Here is a 12,759-nt window from a genome sequence, read left to right on the forward strand (position 1 = left end):
TTTACATTTGCTACTTCAATCTCACCTCTATCAATGAAATCTTGTATGTAGATCTTCAGTTTCATACACTTGCGTGTATCATGTCCCTTGATACAATGGTATTCACAATATTCATTTTCATTATACCATCCTGGTTTAGGTTGATTGGGGTCAAACAGGCGAGTGATTGGAAAAACCACTGCACCTGCTTGGACAAGTTTCTAAAACACTATTTCAATAGGCTCAGCGAGAGGAGTGAAATCTCTTGGAGTCCTATTATTCGATCGGGGTGGTCGTCCCTAGATTGAGACATTGTTGTGAGGTTTTTGGGATTGATTTCGATTATTTTGATTGTTGGATTGATGATTATTGGTGGTGGATTTTGGGGGAGCGGCCACAGTTTGGACCCACTTTGCATCAGTTACACAATCATTGACCACGTTTTTGTTCTTGGACCAGAATTTTGGCTTTTCGTTATGATAAGAGGAAGAACTTTGTGTTGATTTATAGTAATGTTTCAAGGTTCCTTCCTCCAACAAGACACGTTCAAGTGCGAGGCCTTTATCGGTCAATTTTTGGAATGATTTGATACATTGAGATATTAAAGGTCTTGAAAGTTCAGGCACCAAGTTCTTTTGGAATAGCTCAATTTGATGTTGTTCTGGCATGTCCCACTGGAATTTCTTGATAAGATGTCACCATCTTTGTAGGAAATTGGTGAAGGTTTCTCCGGGCCTTTGTTTTGGATTACATAAGTCCATCATAGATACATCATTACCCATGTTGTATGCATAGTGGGCCACAAATTTTTCTGCCAAGTCTAGAAAAGAGACAATGGAACCTCGTGGTAAAGATGAGAACCATGCCAAGGTGTCTCCCGTGAGACTCTTAGGAAAGAGTCTACGAAGATAAAGGTCACTATAGGAGACTTCTTGGCATAAGATGTGGAATTCTCATACATGGTCGCGGGGATCTCCTTTACCTTCATACTTGGTGAATTTAGGGATCTCAAATCCTGGGGATATGGTGCAACTGATATAGATGGGTCGTAAGGACAAGGGAAAAACTCTTCGAATGAGTAAGTTTTCCTTTTATTAGTCCTTTGTTTCATGTCCTTGATGATATTCTTCATGTCTTGAATTTATTTGATAAGGTCTTGTTGTGGGCTTTGATATTAATGAATTGTATTTGCCCCAAGAATTGGATGAACCAAAGAAGGTGCATCACCACCAATATATTGATATGATGAGGAGGTGGGAACGTGGGATGTGATGACCGATGTTGCTGGGGTTTGAGTGACAGTTGGTTGTGGTCCACAAACAGTTGTGACGGGATTGAATACGGGCCGGATAAAATTTGCAACATTGTGGGGAGGAAGGGAAGTTTGTGGAATAGAAATATGTGGTTGAATAGAATGAGGTGGTATAGAAGTTTGTTGGAGAATGGATGAGATCGGATTTGATAGTGGTATGGATGGTAAGGAGGAAGAAGGTGGGATGGAGACCACGGTGCGAGGTATCGCGGGTGGCATTAATTGAGCTGGATGATTGATGGGGTTGCAATTGATTGAGAATAGTAGGTGCAACACTTTGTGTGGGAGCGAGATCTCCTTGTGGTTGTTGGGTGAGAGCGGATCTATTAAACTCAAGAGGAAGTTGAGCTCCATTTTCAAGAAGAGCTTTCAGAAGTGCAGTAGGATTGTGTTTAATAAACTTGTCCATCATCTCTTGGTTATAATTATCTGCTAGGAAAGTTTGCACTTCCAAACAAAGTTCATCTTGGCTAACCATGTTAGGATTTTGGCTTTGATCTTGATTGCTAGGTTTCCCACTTTGTCTATGATCTTGATTGCTAGGTTGCCCACTTTGTGTATGATCTTGCGTGGGATCTTCATATAGGACATCAATGTTCGACATGCCATATTGTTGTTCGGCCATTTTTTTCTTTTGGGATCGAGTTGTGACCATACACGATATTTGTGATGAAAGGACTTAAGAAATTTGAGGATGAAAGGACTTAGGAAATTTGAGGATGATTGATAGAGGAGGTATAGTAGTGATGGTTTAGAAGAAATTTGATGACTAGGTTGTTTTTGGTATGAACATGAAGGATCGATTCGAATGACAAGTTGTATGAAGGGATACAAAAACCCTGATTTGGACGATAGTTGGTGTTTCAAAGGACAAACTTGAATGTTGATGGAGATGACGGACTCTTAGCTTCTCTCTTAGGCCTATGAAAATGGGACGGACAGAGTTTTGACGCAATTTTGGACTTTGTATGGGTAATGACTTGGACAATTGTTTGTGTCTTGACAAGTGTTTTTGCAAAGTGTTTGGGGATAGTGATGTGTTTTTAGTCTTCTCTTGGGAAGTATGTATCAAACAAAGCAAACACAATAATCAAATGCATATTATATCAAAGACACTCATGCTCATATACAACATTCTTAAGGTTGGCAAGGACAATAGTCATTGAATCCCAATTGGTTTCCCATCTACGCTTACCTAGAGCGGACACTTAGATGCTTGACCCCACTGGCTCCCCTCCATGACACTCACTTCTCGAGGCAACCAAGCATCAATTCCCATGAAAACTCCTCATGGCAAACTTTGTGTCTCTACTAAGGGTCGTAAGAATATGGGCCGCTTCAGAGGTCTGACCTCTGCACCAATGACTAGAAGGTTTTTGGCCACTATGAACAAGGTGTTTAGTAAGTCTTCCCGTTAGGAGCTACCCTTTGAAGTTGTGCAAGCGCAATTGAGGCCTATAGCCCAACGAAGCACAAAGAACTTAGTAGTCACGCAAGTGTGATTGAGATCTATAGGACCCTACTAAGCACCCAATGTGAGAGTGAACTCTCATATAGCACCAACCATGTGACACTTTCGCATCAATGGCCTATTCATTATAGTGAGTTGGGAACCCCAGGTCTGGGTGTACTCACTTGGGTTGTTCCCCTCTTACCTTCTCAAAGAGAAGTTGGGAGGGTAGGCCCGCTAGAGGTAAACACACAATCAAACAAGAAAAGGTTGGAGGGTCTGTATTTTTGATAGTCTAGTAAGATGAGAGCATACTTTCCTACCTTTACGCTTTTCTTAAAGACACATAAGACAATGGTTCATTCCATTTTAATTAACATCTAGGTGCCTAACTTAAATAAATGCACAACGTTTGGTTGAATCAGCTAGGCAACCTGCAAAACCACTTGATTAGTAGTTTGAAAAATGGAGTCTTCAAAAAGCGTCCTGCAAAAAAACTTGATTAGTAGTTTGGAAAAATAGAGTCTTCAACAAGCGTCCTGCAAAACAACCTGATTAGTAGTTTGGAAAAAATAGTCTTCAGTAAGCGTCCTGCAAAAAACAACAAAATGACAAAAATATTAATTTTTTTTTATTTTTTGGGAATGAATAGAAAAACATGAATAAAAACTTTTTTACTAATGACAAATGTGGATTTGAAGAAAGCTTTGATGGTTAAATGGGGTTTGACTAGGTTTTTGCCACTTTCCAAGGGATAAGCAAGCGAAAAATGGGGATTTTAGATAAGAGATGAAGGAATGGAAAAATTTGTCCAAGAGGGACAAAGAAGAAAAAGTTGGAGATGGATAATATGGGAAAAATTTGGAGGTGATTGGATAAAAGGGGAAGAAGTTATGGCAAACCCTAAAAATAGAGAAATATGGGATTTAGGCTTCAAAAAGTGGATTTTTGGGATAAGGCCCCCAAGGAAGAAAATGTGAAAAATGGTAGTGCAGAGAATTTGGTGAAGTTTGGAGGAAAATGGAGTCGAGATAAAGAAGATATGGCGAAAAAATAGGAAAATTTAACACAGCAGACAAACCATAGATTTAATAGAGCAGATAACAGGAACTGAAAAAAAATAAAAAAAATGCAGACTACAGTTAGTTAGCGCCTAAAAATTTTAGACAGATTAATAGAGCAGATAGTAGCACTAAACAGATAGAAAAGTGTCAAAGGCCCGGATTTCTGATTGTCTAGATAGACGAGCATACTCTCCTATTTTCACACTTTCCTGCGGTCAGAGCATACAGTCGCGCTAAACAGAATAGAAAAGTGAAAGGTCTGGATTTCTGATTGTCTATATAGACGAGCATACTCTCCTACTTTCACATAAATTATAAATAAACAGAACAGATAATAGAGCAAATAACAGATCGGATAACAGGAATTCAAATTCCCACAAAAACCCTCGCACTAATCGCAGAGCTATTGTGCTGAAACACAAAAAGAACAGAAACAGAAAAGAAGCTATGGCACAGAAATACAGAGCCGCTATTCTAGAACCTACGAAAAAAAAGAAAAATATAGAGCCGCTATTCTAGAACCTGCGAAAAAAACAAAAAAAATACAGAGCCGCTATTCGGGAACCTGCGAAAAAAAGATTTTTTTTCTGTAGTCATGCTATTCTAGAACCTGTGTCTCACAACTCACAAAAACTTAAAAACAACATTAGTTCTTAGGGACGTGGGTCCCACTGGGCATGCCAAAATGAAGAGGGGAAAATAGATTAGAAGGTCAAATGATAAAAAACATAATGAAATAAACATGCAGAATGCTAAAATATCATGAAAAGACCATTTCACCTTGCTATTTTACCTTCTCCTTTGGATTGAGCTTGATGAAGTGAAGGTGCCCCTTGATAATGCTCCACTTGATGTGCTCCTTTGATTGCTGGATGTGGATGGGTCTCCAATGTTGTGCACAAATGGAATGGATTTGGAAAATGATAAGGATGAGATGATCAAGTTGCCAAGATGATTTCTTGGGCTCAAAAGGGCAGCATAAACTTACTGGATTTCAAGATGTTTTGAATGAAGGGATGGAGCCCTCTTTATAGGAAGAGGAGAGAAAAACGAATGGCTAGGATGGATTTGAGATGAAGGGTTAGGATTTACTTGTGAGCTCACACAAGGTCCAAGAGAGGGTGTGGAGACCAAGAAATATGCCTTAAAGGCATTTCGTATCTCCACACTCCACAAGGTGCATTGGAAGAATTAAAAATTCTCCAAAAAAGGATATCATGGGGATTGGAGGAATAAAAAAGAATTAAAAATTCCTTGGGAGAGGGGATGCTTGGAGGAATGTGAGATTTCAAAAATCTTACATTCAGGGAAAGAGTATTTAAAAGCAAGGAGTTGACTTTGTGGCTAATCATGCTGATTAGCCATTAACGATTCATTAAGAGGGGGATTAGAGGAAATGTTAGGTCGGATTAGGATAATTTGACTAGGAGAGAGAATGAGTGGAGGGAATAAAAAATTAGAAGAATAATGTTAAGTGAGTTTAGGGAGTTTCTAGAAGAATTTATTAGGTTAATGATGAATTAAGAAGATAATTTGTAGGAATCATGTAGGTTAACTAAATAATTGAAATTAATTAGCTAAGAGGAATATTTGTGAGGATTTGCTTTTTTAGAAGAATAAAGAAATGGGATTGATTTATTAAATAAATCAATCACATGCTATAGTGACAATATTAATTATATTTAATTAATATTGAGGAGAATTTGAATTAACATAATTAATTAATTAATTATGTGAGGAATTAAAAATAATTAAAATAATTATTTTTAAGTGTCTACACTTGGTGTAAAAATAACTCCATTACATAACATAGAGCAATAATCACCATAAGTTTTCAAATAAACTGCCCAAACATCAATTGGAGTTACCCTTTCTAAGGTACAAACATAATTTATTTATAACTTCAAAATTAAAATAATCACAATACATCCAAATAAGTTCAATAGTGCATGGAAATAGACAACATGATCCATAATTAAACCCATAAATTACCCTAATTGGATATGCTAATAAAATGGTGTCTCAAATAATAGAGATTATGTTGGACCTATAATAGAGATCTGGACTTTGTTTCATCATACACAAGCATGGTTTAATCATACTTGTATCCAAATACACCATCCATAGATAGGTACTTAGTACCACAATCTCATGGGTACCCTTTTAGCTGAATTTACCCTATATTTAGGTGAATCTACCCTTGTATCATTCCTTGATCTAGTATGTCATTCCACCAATCAATAATTTTTCCATATTCTTGGGAGAATACACTATCCCTTAGGTGAATATGTCATATCCTTAAATGAATCCTCCTTGTCATCATCCTAAGTACTCTTTTTGTTGTCTTATCCCTTCATCTTTAGGAAAATCCACCTATCCTTATGTGAATCTACTTTCTCTTAGGTGAATCTATTTCACATAAATCATTTATCTTATCCATCTTTCTTATGCAAATGCTGAATTTTTCCTATCCTTAGATGACTACACTCCCATTTAGGTGAATCTATCTAGTTTTAGTCTCCTTCCATTATTTTGTCCAAATTTGTATCCTCTAGTTTACTTGAATCTCCTTGTTCTTAGGAAAATCAACCCTATCATTCTAAGGAAAATTCACCTTGTCATCATCCTTAATCATCTACCTTTCAAGTGCATAGTCCATCCATCCTTGGGAGAATCTAACATATTATTGGGAAAATCCACTCCCTCTTAGGTGAATCCACCTTTTCCACCTTCTCATTAATCTATTATTTGTTCTAAGAAGGACACAAAAGTGGATAGAAAACAATAGAGGAGATAGTACTCAAACAAGTATTAAGGAATTGCATTAGTGACATGTCACAAATGTGAGTTATACATGTTCCAAATTGATTGATTCTCATGAAGGAACTAAGTTATCTACAATAAATAGCCACCCAAGAAACCCATTTGCTTTAGGCAAACTATCTTTTTAGTAGTAGCTTAAATCTTGCGACACTTGATTTAGATATGATCTTGTAAATGGTGTTAAAAAGAGTAATTAGTCACCAACCAACCACATTCTTCATTTGTATATTTAAGAATTAGTTTGGTCAAACCTTGATTGTAACAAGCATAACCAAATCCTCCATGATAAAGTTAACAAAAAATATATTATTGCATAACCAAATCTTTGTGGTGGGTGTGTTCAACAAATATATTATTGCGTGAATTTCTTTTGTCCAAAATGTAGGAACTTGATCTACATATCCATGAAGGCATGATTAGGTCTCTATACAACACTATTTTGTTGATGCATATATGTAGTGGTTAGTTGTTTTCTTTTAGTTGTGGATAAACTATTTTGAGTGAATTTCTCATTTACTTGAGCATTTTGCATTTAGAGAACAACTGGACGACCATTCAACAAGGGGTTTAAACTCTTTGAACTTCACAAATGCTTGAGCTTTTCTTATCAAGCAATGTACTCACATCTTAAAGACATCAAATTATGAAAGATGATAGTCCCAAATCTGCAAATGACTGTCACAACATAGTGAATAAGGGAAATCCATAGATACATTAATGAGTAGCCCTAGATCAATACAAAGAGAGCACATGCATGCTAAGGGAGCATTGAACAAGCCTTTTTAAGGATAATACAATGGTAGTAAAAGAAATCAATAAAGAGCATAAGTTCATCAAGAACAATTCTTAGCCACAAAGATCTAAGGTAATCATAGAGGAGCTGATAATAAGTGAGTTCAAGAAGACACACTCAAGCCTTCATCACATTCCATAAAAAGAAAATCATTATTCCATATAATTGGAAGGAAATGATATATTGCAAAGATTACTATGAAGGTCTAAAATAGTAAAAGAGATGAGACTAATCTTTTATTTCTACTTACAATAGTGAATTGGTTGAGATATACTCATAGACAAAGTGAATGACATGTATGAGAACAACCTCAATAAAGGTAAAAAGGACAATAAATAGTAGTGATAGATGACAATGCATTGAATGTGCCAAGAAAAAGACAGTGGAAGCCACAGAGAAATCATTATCAAAACAAAGCCATTAAATAAAACTATGTTGGTGTAGCTTGAGAAGCACAATAGAACAATGAAAAAAGAACACTACTTGGTCCTTGAAAAGCATGTAGTCGCAATGATTGAACACCACAATGACAACATAGAGGGCATGAATGTTTGGAGTATTTCCATTCTTAAGAATCTCATGATAGTCCATTATTAGGACAAGTGAAGTGCACTATGAAAGTGTCAATGCTTTGAGTTCAAATCCTCATGAAATACAGTCATGTTTATCTCAATGCAATGTTTTCCAGCATCCTCTCTGCGTGTGCTAAAATAGGAGCTTTGGAACAAGGTATGGACATCCATCAAAGCATAATCGAAGGGGGTTTTTTGTCATAAATTAGTTGCAAATGCTCCAATAACAAAAATTGCAAAATGGGCTAGCATACACATGACATGTGAATTGTATGATGAAATACCTCAAAGAGATGTCATTTCATGGAATTTTAAGATCGCAGGATATGAACAAAATGGATTAATTCAAACCAGTTGCCCTTGATTGCGAAAAAAGATTAGTTGCCCTTCATTGAAAAACAAAGAGTTCCTTTGATTGCAAAAAAAACCTTACCTTCCTTGTGTAGAGATCGCTCTGGCGGGGGGGGGACAGGAAGGCAAGACGGTCGCCGCTTGCTTCGGTTTGCTTTCAAAATGAAAATGCGTTGTGTTTTTTTTTTTTTAATAAAATGCCTGAGGTCGTTGGAATTTCGACGAACATGGGCATTTAAAAAAAAAAAACAAATTTTCACACAATGCTCCTTGTCCGTCGAAAACCTCCGTCGGAATTTGACCCCAAATGTATTAGTGCTACAAAAAGCATTTGCTATGCCAGGTTCAGTACCGGTTTAAGCTCATGCAATAACCATAAACCTTTCTACAAAATCTGCCTTAATATTCACTCTACATATCCATGTGTATATATCATATCAAAATGATCTACAAGATCTCATACTTATATATGAGTCATATTACAATATGCCATGCTGGCTTACAAAAGATATTACAATTAAATACAATAATCAAAATCCTGTTGGCTAGGGTGTTGGCAATCATTATTGTCGTTGTCAGTGAACATTCTGTTGGTGTCGGTGCCATAAGATTGCAAGGTTGCCATCAATGACAACACCTTCAATCACCTACAATTCTCATTGGAGTGTGCAATGCCAACATGATGTTGGTCAACAAAAGGAAAATCATGAAATCAATCCTTTTAAAAATTCCTTTGCTTTGTACAAAAGCAACAAAAGTGAGATTCTTGTTATCCTTTGTAAAAATGAAAGTGAGTTCATTTTATGCACCAAAGGAATGATGAAGTTCTTTTTAAACTAGCATCAAATGAAAATGTAATTATTTTTACCCTTTGTAACTGAAAGTGAGTTTGTTGTTCTTTTTAACCCTTTTTGCCAAAACGAAAATGAGATTTTGTTTTAAGAACCAAAGGGAAAATGAGGTTCTTTTTAACTAACACTAAATGAAAATGTGATTCTTTTTACCCTTTGTAACTGAATGTGAGTTTTTTTTTTTTTTTAAGACCAGCAAAAAAATGAACTATTTTTAAACTAACTTGAAAAAGTTAGAAACACAAATAGTTAAATGCCTAAATAAAACTCCTTCAACCTGAAAACAAAGATTAGTAACCTGCAGTAAACATAAAAATTAGTGAAAAAAATTAAGTTCTAGGTGAGCTTATACAAGCCTGACTTTTACTTCGGTTACAAATTATGTACTTCTGCACAGATGCACTACAAAAAGTTACGAACATTCTACAAAAAGTTTCCTAAGTGCTACACTGATTATTAAACACACTATACCGTTTTCCAATTGTGCAGGAAAGAAACCAAACTATTATGCACTAGGAAAAGGGTCTGATGCACTAAACAATATTCTGAAAGGGCTATTGCTTGTCCCGAATGCACTAACAAAACTTCCTGATGTGCTAAAACAACATTCCAGCATGCTTGTAATCTTTGTTCTGCATCAAAAATGATATGATTTATGGGGATAAGCCCCATGGTGGGCACTAAAAATGTATGCAGGAATTTATGAGGGTGATAAAAAATGGAAAAGTCAGTTTCAAAGGACCTACACACCAATGAGACTCTTGGCACAAGTTATAGGGACTGTATTGAGATAGTTCAACTTCTTAAGGGGTGTCCCATTGTTCTCTATCTCATAGGATTCCCAGGGTCTCACTCTTTCTCTTAGATCACTAAGCAAAGTGGCTTAGGAATGACAACTCCAAGAATGAGTGATATTTGATTTATAAGCATGAATGCATCCCTAATAGATGTTTGATATAAAAAAATATGATTATTTAAGCTAGTATGAAGATGATGCTATGAACAAATATTAGTAAACTTATCCTAACATGATATACTAGTCTCACATGGATATGCCATGATATTAAAATGCTTCTAAATGCTATTATGATTTAACAAAGAGAGGCTAAATTATTAGTAAAAAATACTACAAGCTTGATGCACAAAGACTTGGATATATCATTAGCAAAATGACTATATGTTTGATGCATAAAACTTCTATATTCAAATGAGAGAATGAGAGTTCTATTTATAGGAAAAATAGGGCAATGGATGGTCAAGATTGGATAATCTTAACAAGGGTCAGGATTGAAAGTTAATCAATCTATGTTTACAATTCTTACCAATGAAATGGTGACAATTGTCAACAAGAGGTTGCTTGAGAGGAGATGTAAGAAGCATTAAATACTTGAGAAGACATGAAGGTTACATTAGGAGGCAAGGTTAAGGTTAGGTTAGGGTCATCCATTGGACAAAGATTTTATCCAAGGGGTAAACTCTTGTGCAAGGGTTAAAGGGATAACTGAGGTTAAAGACATGAATGCTTGATGAGACCCTTGGGTTAGATGAGGGTTGAGTTAGAGAAAAATTCTCTAACCATGCAAGAAGGGTGAGTTAACCATTAATGGTTATGAAGACTTTGGGGACAATTTTTGGGGAACTCAACAAGTTAGCTTGTTGAAGACATAAAGGATTTATTGCTTTTAGAAGACTTTCCTCCAAATTTGAGAAGTGATCTCCTCAAATTTTGGGAAAGGACATGATTAGGGTAATTGGAAAGGATTAGAATAATCTAGAAGGGTGGTTAAGAGGCAAGTGGGAGATGTAGGAAAATGCAAGTGGATAGAGGGGGATTTTAATTAAAATAAAATTACTTTATTTCAACAAAATATGCAACTTGCATAAATACAAGTGGAGGATTTAAATAAATAAATTAGATTTATTTATTTGCAAAGATAAATTTAATAAAATGCAAATTTAATTAAAAGGGGAGAAAGGGGATTTAATTAAATAATGTGATTTATTTAATTAAAAACTTAGAAAATGTTTAGGTGAACTTAATTAAATAAATTGAGTAATTCATTTAATTAAATAGATGAATGCGAAGAAATTAATTAATATAGAGGAATGGGGTTAAAATCAATATTAAATATTCATTTAGGAAAGTGGTCAGATTTATAAGTCTACAAAATCTTTCGCCCATGCGTTGAAATCCGCAACAATTGCATACATCACCATTCACTAAGCCAACTTTGTACTTCAGTAAACGTATGTCACTGCCTTCCCAGAATAATTATATACTAATATCTAATTATTGTATACTCAACACAAACTTTTCCCTGCATTATAATAGCAAAAAACTATATTATAAATAAATTCGCCTCACAAATACATTCTATTCTTATACTTGATTAAGAACTCCAGTTAAAGAAGAACATAATATCCACATTTATACAATACTTATTGCTTCTACTAAAAAACAAACCAAGTTCTCCATTGTGCAAAGTACTTCTCCAACATTGCACACAAATAATTATGTTTGAAATACAATTCTAATATGTGCTTATTGCTACAATAATACTATATACTTTTATCTAAAATTACATCATTAATCCTCCTTTGCCCAAATATTTTTGAATCTTATAGCTCATTATCATTTCCACTTTGCTAAACAATATGTTCTAAAAAAAAATTGCCATCAAAACATAGATCATTTAATAATAATAAAAAAACAATTAAAACTCTAGAATCATACAAAACTTTTTCAACATATTCACTTTGTCGTAGTAAAACCTCCAATTTTAGCTCCCTGATGTTCCTTTGCCCAAAAATTTATTAATCTTAAAGCTCCATATTTCAATACTATTTCCCCTTCCGAGACCACAACAATTAAAATAATTTATTCCCTTCAAAACATTGAACATTTAATGATAAACTCTCTTGATAGTTAAAAAAATCGCACCACACCCTTACGCAAAAATAAATTGTTGAGAATTAGGGGAGAGGACCCAGTAGTCGTGCACCCTAACTTCACACTTCTCAAAATCCTACGTGGAAATTTCAAATCACTCCCATTTTTTTACAATAGCTTACTTGGCAAGTCCCCTGCTTATAACTAAGGTTCCAGGGCCACATCATCAAGTATGGTGCCACATCAGCCTGCTTTTTGCCAAGGTGTTTAGAACAACCCCCCAAAAAAGTGAGACCAATAAGAGTGAAAAAGAGGTCCCAATACTTGTGCAGCTGGTGTGGCACCACATGATTGGTTACTTTTCTCAACTATTGGTACAATTCCTAACAATAACAACTTTAAGGTCACAACTATTGATGCATAAACACACAAAGATTGATATTTTATGTTTCAAACAATAGTTTTTATTTGTAGTATTATTAGAGCAAAACTTATCAACAACCCTGACAACAATTGGTACATGCTCAACTACTGATGCTCTTCGTTTAACTAGCTTTGATTCTATACTTTCCAAAACATATCTCGGAATCATCTTCTACATATAATTGTTGTGCTTCCAATTATATTCTTGACTATACTTATAGCTATGCATCGTAATTGTAATTCCCACTACG

Source organism: Cryptomeria japonica, chromosome 7, assembly GCF_030272615.1.
Source record: "Cryptomeria japonica chromosome 7, Sugi_1.0, whole genome shotgun sequence".
Taxonomy (NCBI): Eukaryota; Viridiplantae; Streptophyta; class Pinopsida; order Cupressales; family Cupressaceae; genus Cryptomeria; species Cryptomeria japonica.